The 15,566-nt window shown below is 37.2% G+C and overlaps 1 long non-coding RNA gene across 1 annotated transcript; it reads left to right on the forward strand.

The window, feature by feature from the left end:
• The first annotated feature begins 6,310 nt into the window (after positions 1-6,310).
• On the forward strand, positions 6,311-15,104 carry LOC106489980 (uncharacterized). Its single transcript, XR_001293510.2, has 3 exons — positions 6,311-6,352; positions 7,955-8,079; positions 15,078-15,104. It is a non-coding gene; the product is annotated as an uncharacterized lncRNA (long non-coding RNA).
• Positions 15,105-15,566: the final 462 nt, after the last annotated feature.

Consider the following 15,566-nt stretch of genomic DNA (forward strand, 5'->3'; position numbering starts at 1 on the left):
AATGGCTAGAGTAAGATATTTTTATTTCAGAGTTGTGAGATATTATATTGATAAAATTAATCATATAAAATTCTGGTTAAAAAAACTCAAGTTTTTGTTCTCGCTCATGACTTAGAGGATGAAAAGTATCGATATAATTGGAAATGCAGCTCAAAATGAAGTTACTATTCGATGCATATTTTTATCAACAGGTTTATGACAGCAACATATGCTTTGAAAGCATAAGACACAGCATATGTCATACAAAGATATAAAGGAAAGACCCTCCAAATGGTCAGCCTTTCAGACTCGATACCTGACTTCAATCTGCTCTTTGAATTTCCAGCTTGTTACCTTAAAGATTCTCATTTTTAAAACTGCAAGCTGGAGGTCAGCAAACTTTGAGATTGAATATCTTGGAGGCAATAAAAATTAAAAGCTAGAAAAAACTGCTACAAACTGAAAATTACAGATGTCAAGCATCTGTAAAAGGCATTCACACCTTTGTAGAGCAAGGATTGCAGGAATGATTGATATGCAGTCAGCTCCTTTTTCAGTTTAGAATGAATTCATCATTTAGCAGATATCCTGACAATATCTGTAGTTGTATAATGAGATTTCTAACAGAATTTGCTGTTGCTGTTTGCAAGTAATGTTTTAAATTAATAACCAAAAATATTCCTTTAGTTCTGAAGACCCCTCCACTGAAGCTGTAGATTCTTACCCCTGTTACCAATCAATGATTATCCATTATTATCAGTGTATTACTTTGTCAGCTAATCATACTGTATAATGGATGATTCAAACTGCAAAGATCTCACATGCTAGAATAAGATGGTCTGGTCATCACCAGTAATTTAATGAAACACCAGGAAAGGGAAACAATACAATTAAATCAAGTTCAGAAAGGAAGCAAAATGTAGTAGTTTTCCATCACTTGGGGAAAAATTTAGGTCATGTTTGTGTGATAACCTGTTAAGAGTAAATATACCATATTGGTTCTAATATCTATATCTTAAGTATACTTTACTGAATTACGGAGTGTGTTTTTCAGCAGTTATGACCCTTCAGCAGGTTCTGCTAAAAACAGACCACAGCCAAACAACATTGCTTTTGTGTTTGGGCATTGAGAGTCATCGAAATTACTGATTTATAATTGTTTGAAATTTGAGTGCTGTTTAAGCTATATAAACATTGAGCATGCGTTTTTAAACACTGATTGGATATTAAATAGTAAAACCTGTTTTATTTTCATTGTATATACCACCTAATGTATAAAGAATAGCTTTAGGGTGGGCCCTAGGGCTCTCTGGTGGTCTTGCTTGTTGGTGGGTGCATTCTGTAAAAAGAGCTTCGTCTAAAATGTGTGCAGGCTTCAACTATATGCAGCTGTCCTGAGTTTCACAGGATAGCAGAGTGTGCCTGTCTGCAGGGACTCTGTCTCCTTTCAAATGTATTATACATAAACTTTAAATTGTGATTAAAAAATGAACAAAATGAGCAAACAGGTGTATTTGCATGTGTATTCTTTGTCACTCTCTCTTTCCCTTTAGGTTTATATCTTTCTTCAGTCAGATAAGGAAAGAGGAGGAGAAACAGATACAGTTGTGAAAAAATGATTTTATTTGCTTGTTTTAAACTTATTAATACTTCCACTACCTTCTGTGAGCAAATTAAGACTTTCCATCTTTGTCAAACCCAACCAAAAACATGCAATAGTTCCAAAAGTTAACTAGTAGGTCTATTAATGCTGAAAGTATTGCAAAGTATGTTTTGTAAAACTGATTGGATTGTTCATAAAAAATTTAAGCTAGAGCCAACGTATTAATATTTTCATTGCTACTTATGTTTTGAATCTGCTCTGGGATGTTCAGGGTAGGCTTCAGGAAGAAGTTAACAGATAGTCCCTACTCTGAGGACAGAGCCATCTTAATGTAACCATTACCTTGGAAGTGAGAGTTAAGACAAAGTAGACTAGAGTGATAATATTGTATTTCTTACTCAGGAAGTCATGTATGAATGTCGATGGCTCAGTACATTTTCTTTTCCCAAACTGGCTACTTGCTTTCCCTTTCACTTCTCATAGCGAAATGTTTATTCAACCCTTTCCTATACTAGTAAAAGCTATATGAAAGAATGTGAAGAAAATGTCATGTGAAAGGTCTGAAGTTATAACTTATGCATCGGAAAGCTTTAGAGCAGTTAGGAGTTATTTGCAGGCACAACTCTCCAAGGCTTAAAAGACCTCTCTGATGTGATTGAAATTAGCTGCTCAGAGGACAGCAACACAGAATGCATATGAGGAGAGCCTCATGGGGGCTTCCTGGCTCAGTATATTCGCTCACAGGCTTGAATTCAAATTTGACTTGGGTCAGATTCAGTATCCTCACCCTCCGTCCCTCCTATTTTATTTGCTCTTGCATCCAGACTCGCTCTCAGCTGTACGCATTTACTCCTTGTCTCTGAAGCAGCCATTATCTCCCTTCCTAGGCGGGCTGGGAAACAGAAAAGGCAGCCAGAAAGGACAGATATCCGACAGTGTCAAACACAGGCACGACTATCTCTGTCAGGTGCCAGCATAAGAGAGCACAACTCCCTTAGTAAAGTTTGTACATAATAAATTTTCATGGTCTTCTTGAATGCTACCCCCACCTTTCTCCTAGAATGCAAGCATAACAGCCTTTTTTTTGGCTTACCCCACTTTTCATCATTCCCTACAATTCCCTACAGCTTCCAAGAAATATATATTTTTCTGCGTGGTCTCTGTGCTGTTGCATGCCACAAAATGTAACAGATCCCACAGTTCAGCTATTTAATTTTTAATGATTTTTTTTTTTTTTAATCCTGACTGAGAGGAAAATAGGGGAATAGAGGTGAGGGATATGGGACATAGTAAATTTCAAAAGATGGAATTCACTGTCATGAGTACTAGGGAACAGTTGCCGCAGGAGTACTTTCTGAAACTACTATTACGTCCTTTCTAAAAGTTGCTTGTCATACAGATAATTCTAATATATAGAAATAGACTGTGGAATTTTCTTACTCTTATTTATTTTAGATTACAGAGGTGCTGTAAAATGGGCATGCTAAGTAAACAGGGGAAAAAGATCCATTAACTGGATTTCACTAAGTTTAAAATGTACATATTTTATGATATAGCCTTTCAGATGGTTATTTGCTTATTTGAAACAGTTGTAGTCAAAGCTCTGTACAAAATAACTTTTTTCATTGGATTCATTGATGTCTGAGGAGGGAGTGGTGCATTCTTTTGTAAAAACCTTCAGTTGAGCGGCATGGGATACCGTCTGAGGGGTGGCTGGGGGTGTTGCTTCTATTATTTAATGTAGAACTGGTTAAGCACAGCAGAGATTCTTCACACTATAAAAGAAATGTATGGCAGACTTCTCAGAAAGCTTTCAAGCGTAAAGCTGGAAATGCATGCTGGAGCTCCTAGGCTATGGTAAGAAGATTTTTTTTAAATCAGAGATATAGAAGAAGGAGCTGATGATTGTGCCTTGTGAATTTTTTGGAGGAGTTTTTAGCAGGCGTCCTAATGATGGGGGGAGCTGTGTGAATGGAGAGAGGTTTGTCCACAGCCTTAGCCTGTGGACCTCATAAAGGAGAGTCTTGGCTTTGTCGCCTCTACCTTTCCTCCCTGAAATGAAAAATTGGAAAACATAAACTGATATGGACTGTTAGTATTGGAGGAATCAAGTAGCTTGGCCTCACCTCTGCAAGAACAGTAAGTGTGAAGCTCTCCCAGCCCTGGGCCCTTGCCGCCTCCTTAGTCCCAGCCCAGGCTGCTCCTGGGAATACAAACTGCAGCAGTCCGGCCCAGCAGACCTGGGGCAATAACCAAACCTCAACTGTACGGTTCGTATCATCAGGCTGCCATTATAAACTATTCTATCTGCCATACAACGCTTCTTTGTATGGATCTCCACAGTTAGATGGTCAGTAGCAGTTTTGCATAAATTATGGGCAGCATATAGACCAGTGCTTGTCTGTATTGATATGTTTATATTAACCTTGTAAATTAAAGTGATACTCAGAAAACTCATATTACTGTTTTGCCATACAGAAAAACTACAGTGAGGAAAATCTTTGGAGTTTTGTTTTTAGTTTGAAGCCTGCAGTCAGATTGCTAAAGGCTAACTAATGCATACAGGAGCCAAGTAATTTTAAGGATGAGAATGCAGGGTGAGATTGCTGAAATGTTATTTCCTAGCATGTCACATTGAAGATTTTATCTGTGTTTTGTACTGCTCCAAGAAATTGCTGTTGCTAGCAATGAAGAATAGCTTTTGAGGTAGTAGAGATAAAAGAAATATTAAAACAAATTTTCCTTTTCTTTCTATTCCCCTTGGACTAACAAGTACATTTTCCACAGCAAGTGAATTTATTAAAGATTAATACATTTTTTAGAGATGTAAACAGTTTCTTGATCACTTCTAAAGAGTCAAATAATTAGGAAAAGATTTACTGTAATGACTGAATTTAAAATCCTCATGTTAGAAACAGTATCTGTTCCCAGTAGTGACACTGACTTGGTCTGCAAATGTCGCTACACCTCTCTGGCCTGTTTCCTGATCAGAACAATAGGGAATGGTGACATTAGAAACTGCTGGGACAACTAAGGCTGACAGGCGCAGTAGAACTGCTAAGGGGGGGTTAATTCTAATCCATGTATTCCTTCCTTAGACACTGCTGCCTTGAGAGATATTGCTCCCTCCTCCTCTCTGTCTCAAATCTCCTACTATCATGTGCATGTTGCCACTGTGAGTTCAGTTTTATTTACTGAGTTCATAACTTTATTAACTTGCAGAATCAGGACAGAGAGCAGAACTGAGACAACGGCATCAACAATTCAGTGACTGAACAGAACGTTTAACTATTTATGTTGGGTTTAACTAAAGCAGTCCTTTTAATCTGAACTCATGGTAGGGTTAAATAAATAATTTCAATGTTTTTCCTAATAAGATAGCTAAGCTGCAAAATATAAGCACTTTTTCTGAAAAGATTGCATGAGAAAATATCAGATAAGCTTTGCCTTCCAGCCAAATTATCTACTTTGGTGAAAGCCAGAAGTAATCACCAAATGATTGAATAATTCTGGTCCCTTTAAAATTACATTTTTGGTGCATTTACTATCTGAAATTTTGTCTCATTCCACTGGGTCATACAAGCCTTTCTGAAGTCTCTTTTTTTGCAAGAAGTCCAGTATCTCCCAGGAGCACTGAACTGCTTGGTAATTCAAGCATTATAGAAATTTGAGGAAATTTTGAAAAAAAAAGTATAAGAAACCCCCGCATTCCAAAGAGCAGCCTAATTGAGCCTATTGCATAGTTACTCTAGACAGGCTGTTGAGATGTCCTAGAAACCCTGCACAAATGTAAACGATTATAGTAGCCTGACAAAACTGCAGAAGTTACAGGACATGTCTGGTGAAACCGTGATGTGTGGAAGCGCTGCTCTCACCAGCCAAGGAGGAAGTTTGTGGTCCCGCTCCTGTACGCTGATGTAGTTTCCATGCTGCTTTCTGTTTGTTATTTCCATTTGCTTCTGATGAGCAGTTCTTGCAATTCTGATCTTTCTCAACACCTCCTTCCTTAAGGTCACACTAGCAACAGAAAGAAAAAAGGTAAGTTCAGTCTGTGACATGCCGTGGTCACAGAATAAGTGTGCTTTGTGCTTTCCCCTGTGCATAGGCAGAAAGTGGTTATGAATTAGCCTGTGGATCTGCCCATGTGTTCCAGAATCAGGGATCAGCCCCAATAGAACTGTTAACATTAAAAGAGTAGTTGTCATATTTGCTATTGGGCAGCAAGCTGACTCATCTTATTGCTCTCATCTGTAGTGGAAATGTTTGGGAAAAAGAATTACTACATTTACACATTCAGTCTTCCCCAGGCTGTGATTGCTTTTCTTTACTGAGTCAGTTACTGAATTGACTCAGTTACCCTACATCACCGTTCCTGCTAACGAAGCTTAGTCATCATTTTAGTGGGCAGTGAAGAGGCTTTTAATCTTCTTCTGTTCATTTATGAAGAAATGAATACTTTGACTATTCTCAGTCCTGCTATTAACAGTTAAAGGTGTAATGATAGTCAAATCTCAACCAGAAAGCTAGCAACTTTTTTCCTGTTTATTTCTTTTTTCCTTTGTCTTAGTAAGAACATGTTTATTTCATTGCAAAGCAAACTGCTAGATAAGAAGGAGAATAATTAACCCCATTCCTTGCCTTCCCTGTCATGACTGCTTCGCCGTTGTCCTGCTTGAACGCACCTGGGAGCAGCGAAAGGTCTGAGCCGCCCCCTTCTGTATCCAGCTGCTGCCTGTGACATGGCTGCCGCAGCCAGGCTGCGTCTCTGAGGTGAGAGCCAGGCGCCCGTCCTTCTCCTCCGAGCTGGGGCAGGAGGTGACGCTTGCAACAGCGACGTCCCGGATCTTCGTGTGTTAGACGTGATCCCAGTCCTCAGAAGCATAATTCAGTAACGTAACACCTCTCTCTGGGCAAGCGTCAGACAGCAACGCAAAATCAATGAGAGGACTGATTGCAAGGCTAGTGCTGTTAGGAGCTATGTTTGTTTCTGTTCTAGTGAACAGAGGGAAGTATCAGTGAGAGGTCTTTTTGACTTAATAAACTGTTGAAAAGTTTCAAACAATGTGGCACTAAAATTACTTTTTCTTCATGTTGGTAGGAAAAAATAATTCTGAATGTCATGCTGCTGCTCTACCTGCTTGCATCTTGGACTTATGCTACACGTATTTCTCCAAACATTAGCTCTGTATTTTGGAAAAGAGAAACTTGGGGTGGCTTAACAAAACCAAGAATTTTAATGCGTCTTCTCAAGTTTCAGCTCTCTGGCTCCAGCAGCAATTTTAAATAGATACTATTGCATTGGATCATTCCAAGACCTCACAGGAAGGCACAAGGAACTGAAGGAATTTTCAGGCCCCCATATTAGACTATGATACAGGTTTTAGATCCTGATCTCTTTAAAAAGTAATGAGAAAAATTCAAGCTTAAGAACCTTTCTGAAAACAAAGGAGAAAAAAAGAAAGAAGAAGTAGATGAACATTGTTTGTTAACTGCATTAACACCTAATGTTAAGGTGTATTATCTAGATGACAAAAAATGTCAAAAAAAATTAGCTGGAGCTGATCTTCTTCCATTATACAGTTCCAATTAGACTAATATTCTTGTATCTTTAGTAGGAGAGTTACTGAACACAAAGAAAATAATTATACTTATCAGTTGTGGAGGTACTGAGGAAATACTTAGCAGCAGCTGCTCTCTGACTACAATTCTTTGACTATCACCTACCCTGTTATTTCTTAAGGTAATAAATTACTGGAAAAGAAATGTGTGCTTGGTATGTTACAGACCTACTTACCCCTCATGATTGAGTAGAAATGTCTCATTTAAAAACAATGTAGTCAGGCTTTCTTCTTCTCATTATATAAATTACATATAGAAATGAAATTATGTCTTCTGATATCTGAATATATCATGTATTTCCTAAAATAAAGACAGACTGGTTTAGCTCTAGCCCTCTTAGGTAACGTATAACAGGAGGGATCAGACAGTATATACTGCGAGAACTAAAGAACAGATCCCATCGTGATGAACTTATGTTTATCAGAGTGTCCAGGAAAATTCTTTTTGCCTATTCAAATAGAAAACAATTTATTTTTGCTTAGAGTTAACATATATTTATTGTATGGGTGACTGATTAATCCAGAAGATGCCTTTGGACAAAATGCAGTTCAGCGTGTAAGGGGAAGCAGACCCCTGCTCAGAGCAGGCTGCAGTGGCCGTTTCGCTGCTGCCTCCCCAGCACTGCCTGTTGTCAGTGCCACCAGTTCAGTGGTCAGGGTCCTCACCCTGGGTAGAGGGGGAAACTTTATTCTTGATAGCCATGGACCGCATTTATGAAGTTAAGCTTAAATTGCTTGTTCCTTTTTTTTTTAGGTGTATTTTTCCTAAGAGAAATACCAGGAAGCCCTTCCAGCATGTTAGTCATGGTAGTGCTCTCTGAAACCTACTGCAAAGGGATCACTGGAAAAACTGGTGTTTGTGTGAAGACTGGGCAGAAGGTATTCCTGAAAGCATGTAAAAAAAGTAAAAACCTCAAAACCCACAATAAAATTTATTACTTCACCCAAAATCTTGCAAAGAGTGTCCACGGTTTTGTGCAAGTATTTGCTACTGTTTATTTCAGTCTACTCCTCCTGGGTTTGTGCACATGCTTAAAATAATTGTGCTTATTAGACCACAGTTACCAATGTAGGTAAAGAAAAATAAATGAGAGTATCATCATGATTAAAAACTTGACAGTTAAGAATTAATTAGATAGTTTCAATTGCTATAACCTCATTCTTCTGATAATCTTTGTGATTTTTCTCAGTATTTTTTCCAGTTGGAAGTTTTTCCTTCTTATTTGCTGTTCCTATGTGAAACAACTACATAAACTAAAGTTTGTTACTGATTCTTCAGTGAAAACAATTTAACTGACCTCACAGAAAGTGCTATTACTTATAGCAATATGTAACATATAACATTTTCCTTTTTATGTTTTTGCTCGCTGGTTTCTAACATGTATTACTTGAAGGAAATCTTGGATTTAAAGATATCTTCAAAGTGTTATCATTTAAAAAATAGTCTAATCATCTATTTCATCAAAATACAAAATTATTTCCTCAAGTAATGGTTACATGCTATCTAAAATCCAGAGGGCAATATCTGTGCTGTTTTATCTATCATTCAGACCACACTTTTACAGTTAAAGACCCAGGCATGAGGGGGTAGCATACTTCTGCAGAAATGGCAGACATCAAGTCCTGATGATCTGTGGCAAGTATGAGTTTCAGAAAAACCAATATTTTCACACTCATTCTCTCAGTCCTTAATTGCAACCCCACTCCTTGGGCAGCGAGACTGCAGCAAGAACCAGGGGCTAAGTGAATCAACACCAACAGAAAAAATGCCTCGTAGACACTGTGGCTGAGATTCATCTCTCATAAATTTAGACATTTAAATACAGATGTCTGTGGTTAAGCCGGTTGCATGACACTCCTTTTGTAATCAGCTGAAAGAAACAGCATGTGATTCATTGGACCTATTTTAGATGTCAACATTAGGATGACGTGATTAATGCCCTGCCCTCCTCTGACTAGATGGATTAGCTGTTGCTTGAGTATAAAGGGAATTTGGGGTGACTGGCTGAGGCAGAGACATTCATATTGGATTGGATTAATCCCATTCTGTACCATCATTAGTTTTTAAAATCAATATCCCACTGAAAGGGATGTATATATTTCCTGGGTTTGGTGCTTTTGTTTTAGTTTATCAATAGGTAGGCTTAAAAAGATGCAGTTTACTATATTTGCATACAACTGATAAATATTTGTAGATTTTTTCAGATGATCATTTGACAATGTTCTAATATTTTAATTTTGTTCTACCCTTCTAAAAGAAGGAATAATAATATTTCCCTAAGGTAGGTGAGGGTTTTGTGGATATTGTGAAATGCTCATACTGTATTGATATATATTGTAGAAAATTTGACAAAATGAATGAATATGCCAAAAGCTCATAATTTGAAATTGAAGCCTACAATTCTGCAACTCAAAATCAATGTATAGTGTGTTTCTGTGTATCTGATTGACAAGTATAGATTTTATTCAGGTAGAGAACTACCTAATAAATATTCTCCCAGCAGTGCAAAATATTGGTACTAAACTAGAAAACTTGATAACTACGAGAAGCTGCAGTGGTACTGAGGTGTACTTCTATAACTAAAATGAAAAATAAAAATAATTGAAATGGAATTTCCTTTTTTTTTATGCCTTTGGCATCATAAATATTACAGACACTTTGTTAGGTGGTTGTCAATTCAGAACGGCTTTGCAAAGTCTCTAAATGCTCAGTTGATAACTTTTTCATTATTTTTAAAATTTTGTTATATGCTGACAATAATGATTAAATCAAACAGTCACTAATTCTACACATCACTCCTCCAGCTTATCTGCTTGTCTTCAGTAAAAAGTAGAAATGGATTTAATCTATTACTCCAAATGTATTTCTTTCCTTCCCCTTTTCCTCCCTCATTTGCTTGAAGGAAATTCTAATTGCTATCTATACCTCACCATCTCTATGATCTTTTAAAAGTTCCTGGAACAAAAATCTGCACACAAACACCTTGATAAGATGCAAGTAATAGATGATGTGTGGTTTTGGTCAAACTCTGTAGGATCGTTTCTAATACAAGCAAATGGCAATGTTTAAAAACATGAAGTAGTGAAGAAAAAATCCATCCTGATGTCTTGCTTGGAAATTAGACCAAAGGCTGGTATATCTGTTCTAGCAAAACTTTAATGAAAAATATAAAATCTGAAAATATGAATAAAAGATCTGAACCTCGACTGGTATAAATCACCAGTGCAGTGTATATAGCATGGTTTCAGATACATTGGTCCAGCCTGCTGTCTTTACAAATGGGAATGTAGTTGCAAAATGATTAACTTACATTTTGGATACATATCTGAAGCTGAATCAAGACCTTAATATCACCTCCACCTACTAGCATGTGGCTCATTAAACTTCTGAAAAGCCCCAGGAAGCAGAAGTCCATTAGCGTATGGTGCCCGTGCAGAGGGGACTGCCCCATTTGTCTGAGGGCTCAAGTGCTGCTCTGAGGGTAGAGGACTTGCTGCTAACTGCATCTGCCAATACAGATATGAGCCAAAGGCCAAGAAAACCAGACATGCCAGAGCAAAATAATGCAAGGTCTCTTCTATGCACGTTGCAGCTTCTCACGGTAAAAGCACCAGTAGATGGCCAAGTCCCTAAAAGACTGTCCATTAAATTTGTGTCTGATACGTATGTGACTAGAAGCATCTTCCTCAACTTCTAGACTGGTGATTGTCACATAATTGGCTGAGGTTTTCATTTGTCTGCCATTTTCTTCTACAGTAATTTGCAGCTGACTATTCTTTTTCACTATTTCTTTTACTGTATCTTACTTAGAAATAATTTCTCTGTAATTTAGATAGGTGTGGGAGAAAAGAGAACTTAATCATTTTTTTTCTTGCCTTCTAGAACTACCATTAACTCACTGATTCCTTTTTCTCATGGAGGCTTCTGATTGCTGCAGATTTTAACAATTCTTCTGAGGCCCTTGAATTTCCCCTTTCTATGAAGTGTAGTCAATTTTTATTTCATGTAGTCATACTTAAACTTTCTGCTACCCAAAATTGTTTCACTTTGGTAATGGGCATGTCAGTCTTCATCATGCCCATATGTGTTGTTAGCTCACATCTTCCATGCTCATGATTATCATAGTTTCTTCTTTCTATTTTTTAAACAATCTCCCTTTTCCACTTTTTATCAGATATAAAACTATTTGGTTCTTTTTACCTTGAATTTATTCACTGGATGGGAAAGCTGGCAGATCACAATAGCTAAATTCGTTGTTTGATGATGTTGCATTTTAGAAGACCGAACAACTAAAAATATGGTTGTTGTTATCTATAGAAAAGTGCCCATATAAAAGAGTAAGCTGTAACCTAGTTATAGCAATGTTTGGTAGTTGGAAATGTATCCAGAAATGTGAGACAACCTTGTTAGAAGGTAAACGAAAATTATGGAATATTGTCCCATTATTTTTGCAACTTACATCTAAAAAAAAAAATTTTGATGGGCCATAAAAAATACTCTGTTATCTGCTCCTCAGTTTTTTTTTCTTACATGATATATTAAATATATATATTTTTAAGCCTTATTTCTTGGAGAAACAACACTGTTACATTCATACTGCCAGCTCAATTCAGTTGCCAAAAACATCGTGTCATTTTCAATACCGTAATACTTGCTGCCTGGCTTCTAGCTTGCAGTCCAAAAGACAGTGGAGTCCAGCCGGTCCTGGATCACGTTTGCTAGTCTTGTGTGTATCTTGGATGCTCAGGGTGTAAAATGGCACTAGACACCTAGAGAGACAACTGTTCCTTTTCAGACAATTTGGCAGAGTGATGGAAGCCTTACAGATATCACATTTCTATGACTTCTGTGCAAATTGTCATCTAGGTAGAGGAGCGAGACCCAGAATTGTCCCCTCACTGAGGGAAGAGCAGTCACGACTTGGCCCATTTTATACTATGAGGGGCAGCTTCTGGTCAGCAAGTCCGTACAGGATGGCCTGGCAGCACATGTGCTCCCAGATGGCCATAGCTCCCACCTGTGCAGGTGGACTATGGGAACACAGGTGGGAGCTGAGCTGGGGCTGGAATAGAAGGGCTACGAGATTTTAAATCGCAGCATTCTGCTGAATCTAGTGGGAGACCAGAGCAGCTCAGGAAATCCTACAGAATTCAGACACTATGTTTTGTCTGAAGATGAATAGGGTTATTTTTTAAAAACTCTTCCTTGAGCTACATGGTTAGAATTGATTTCCTGCATTTAAAATTTTCTTTCACTTCAAATGCTGTACAAAAGGTTAACTACAGCATGCAGAATATGCCCAAATGTGATCTTAAATTTCAGTTTGATTGCATCCTCAGACATTTTTCTTTTTCATACATTTTCTTTTTACATATGCACTTCTCATTTGCTTTTACTTCATTTTCTTTTAATGATTTTTTGCTAGTTCATTTGCATGAACTATTGCTCTTGCAGAATGGAATACCTAAATCTGTTTGCTATAATTCATACAGTAGTTTGAGGCACTAAAGCATTATTCTGTCAGCTATGTATCAGTTGTCTCTGTTTTTCTCTGCCCTTTGCTTTGGGCCTGATTTCATTTTCCATTAAGCAGCTTCTTGTGAGATATTGAAGCAGCTAGTGGTCTTAACTTTCAGAAAACATAAATATCCCCCATGGGTAGCATAGTTTCAGTATTCTGACTTAAATTCATTGTTTTACTGATGTTAATACACTGCATAGTGGAAACTTTGTAATTACTCTTTATAAATCATATACTTCGAATGAATTTGAAATAGTTCCTTTTTATTGTGCCATTCTTACAGAGCCAGAGATGTTGGTGGATTGAAGGAATTGAACATTTATCCTGAAACCTGTTTTAAATGCATTACTCAAGTCTTTGATCCCACTACAGAATATGGTATAAATGTTGATCTGAACAGCTTGCTGGCTGCACATACTGTTGGAAAATTCAGCAGTGAGATCACTTGTCTGGTCTTTCTTCCACTTGTTTGAAGAGAACTTGTTTGACTCCAGGATTTCTATAGATCTTATATTCCTGAATGGCCCTCTTTATTATTGTTAGGGAAACTGCTCAATCCAGCGTCCTTAAGAGGGTTCGTCTCTAGGTTTCCACTGTATCCAAAAGATAAAAAATACTTCTTTTAAGATGATTTTATTAGTACTGCAGCTTGAGCTGGGTGCCTCCTCCAAGGGACCCCCAAACGGAAATTTCCCTGGGTATTTATACACCTACAGGTTAAGTTCTTTGTCCACTCTCCGATTTGTTGCATCAGTGATTGCTTGACAAGTAGGAGTTTCTTCACTCTTGGTTGGTTTCCCTGTTGTCTCCAGGCAGGGTTATGGTACTCACTGATCATTGCTGAAGCTGTTTTCTTACTTTCTTATCTCCTTGTTCGAACTGGCTCAAACAATTTAGGTAAAAGTTCAGCGATGAGTGGCCTTAGGCTTCAGTAAATTTAGCTACTAGTGCGAAGCAAATGCTATTGTATTCAACAATTACAGAAACTAGAAACCTTTTCACTGAATTTAAGGGGAGATGGGCAACATTCCAAATGCATCCACTTATTCATTCCTTAAATAGTTTATATCTAACAATAAATACACACTGTGCATTAGAAATGGTAGAAATTAATGCACAAATAAAACATAAATTAATTCTGTAATGATGTATGCATTGGAAAGGCCAGTACTGAGATCCCAGTTTGATCATGCAGCTATGATTCTTGCATCATTTGATAAGTCAAAGGATTACATGGCTGTCAGTGTTCGGATTAGTGTGGCCTGCACTGCTTGATTTATTTTTAAACTTATTGTAGGCATTTGTATTTTACAAAAAATGAAGTGTTTGGCAGATATTTGGGTTATATCTCTAAAAAAGTTCTTAGAATTATATTGTCATCTGCAAAAAGACACAAAGCTTTGCATTTTCAGCCTTGGTATAGTTGTTTTTATGTTTTAGCAATAAAGTTATTAGTCAAAAAGCTTTTTGCTAATTACGTAATGAAGCAGTAAACAATTTGTTTGCACTTCTTCCAGAGAGTAATGGTAGCATTCTGTCATTAATCCTGATTAAGTATTCCCCCATATGTCTGACATTTTGAATGAGGGCTTTCCATTATCACTCAACATTTTTGGGCTATTATCTTTTGCAGTAAAGATGAAGTAGAAAGTTTAAAAGCATTTTAATGGCATTTTATTTAAAAAAACCCTCCAGATTTCTATATCAATGTTTATAATTTGAAAAGAAAATATGGTTTTATTGTAATAACACCTCCCCTCCCCCCAAATTTCCTTGCTAGAAAAGCATTTCCTGCTAGAAAAAAAGATACTCATAATAAAACAAGTGATAGCTGTCTGTTGTCTGACAACTTGTTTGCTGCCAATGGGACTGTCGTGAAACGTATGGAAGCCTGCGGGAAGAACGTCAGTAAGGTGACCTTTCTCCGATACAGTGTTTACAAAAATGATAATGAAATATTTTCTACCAGTTGTTATACCTACGGTTCCTTCCCTTACTGTAAGCTGGGTTCTCAGAGTACTACAGGGTGCGCTTGTAATTGTCTAAGTAAATTTTGGCATAATCCTCATATATGCTTTGTTTCTGTGTTAGAAGAGGCAAGTTCATCCAATTTTTTAAAGAAGGAAAAGGAGAAGGGTAATTTGCAAATGCTTTATTTAAAGACCATGTTTCTTTTGCTATACAGAGATATGTCCTGATGTGCTGAACAGCATTTCTGTAAATACTTGATTCCAATACTTTTGATTTAAAAGTGTACTATCAAGATGAAAAATAGCTTGAGATGTTTTTCCTGACTTCGATATTGCTCATTGTAACATGGTCTGAATTCAGCTTTTCCATCTTCCTTTATTACAGGAGGAGTTGTTCGCTTTTTAAATGGGGAAGATGAGTAAGTAGTTTCCTCCCTCCACTGCTACTATATGCCTGCTTTGCAAATAAGTATATTCTTCTGTAAGGGCTTTATGTCAAACCAGTGGAAACATTTTCTACTTACTTGCTAGAATCCTGGCATATATATCATTGTCCACCTGCTATTTAAAAGGGACGCGTGAATATGACAAGATGAAGCTCAGAAGTAATTCTGGATCTGGGTTAGGTAAAGACTCCCAATTCCTTGATTTTACTTAAATTACTCTTTATTCTTATGTCTGAAAAATTCTTCATTATTTCATAAGAAGATATTTCACTGGCAAATTACTGGGACTTCACCTTCATATAAAGAGGGGGTAGCTCAACAGACCAGAAGAGAAGCAGTTCTTGCAGTTTCTTGGGATTTTTAGAAAGTGCTAAAATAATGCATCTAGAATACAGAAGTAGAAAAAGCCAATAAAATGAAAAAGAAGG

The sequence above is a fragment of the Apteryx mantelli genome, chromosome 2 (assembly GCF_036417845.1).
Source record: "Apteryx mantelli isolate bAptMan1 chromosome 2, bAptMan1.hap1, whole genome shotgun sequence".
NCBI classification, from domain to species: Eukaryota; Metazoa; Chordata; class Aves; order Apterygiformes; family Apterygidae; genus Apteryx; species Apteryx mantelli.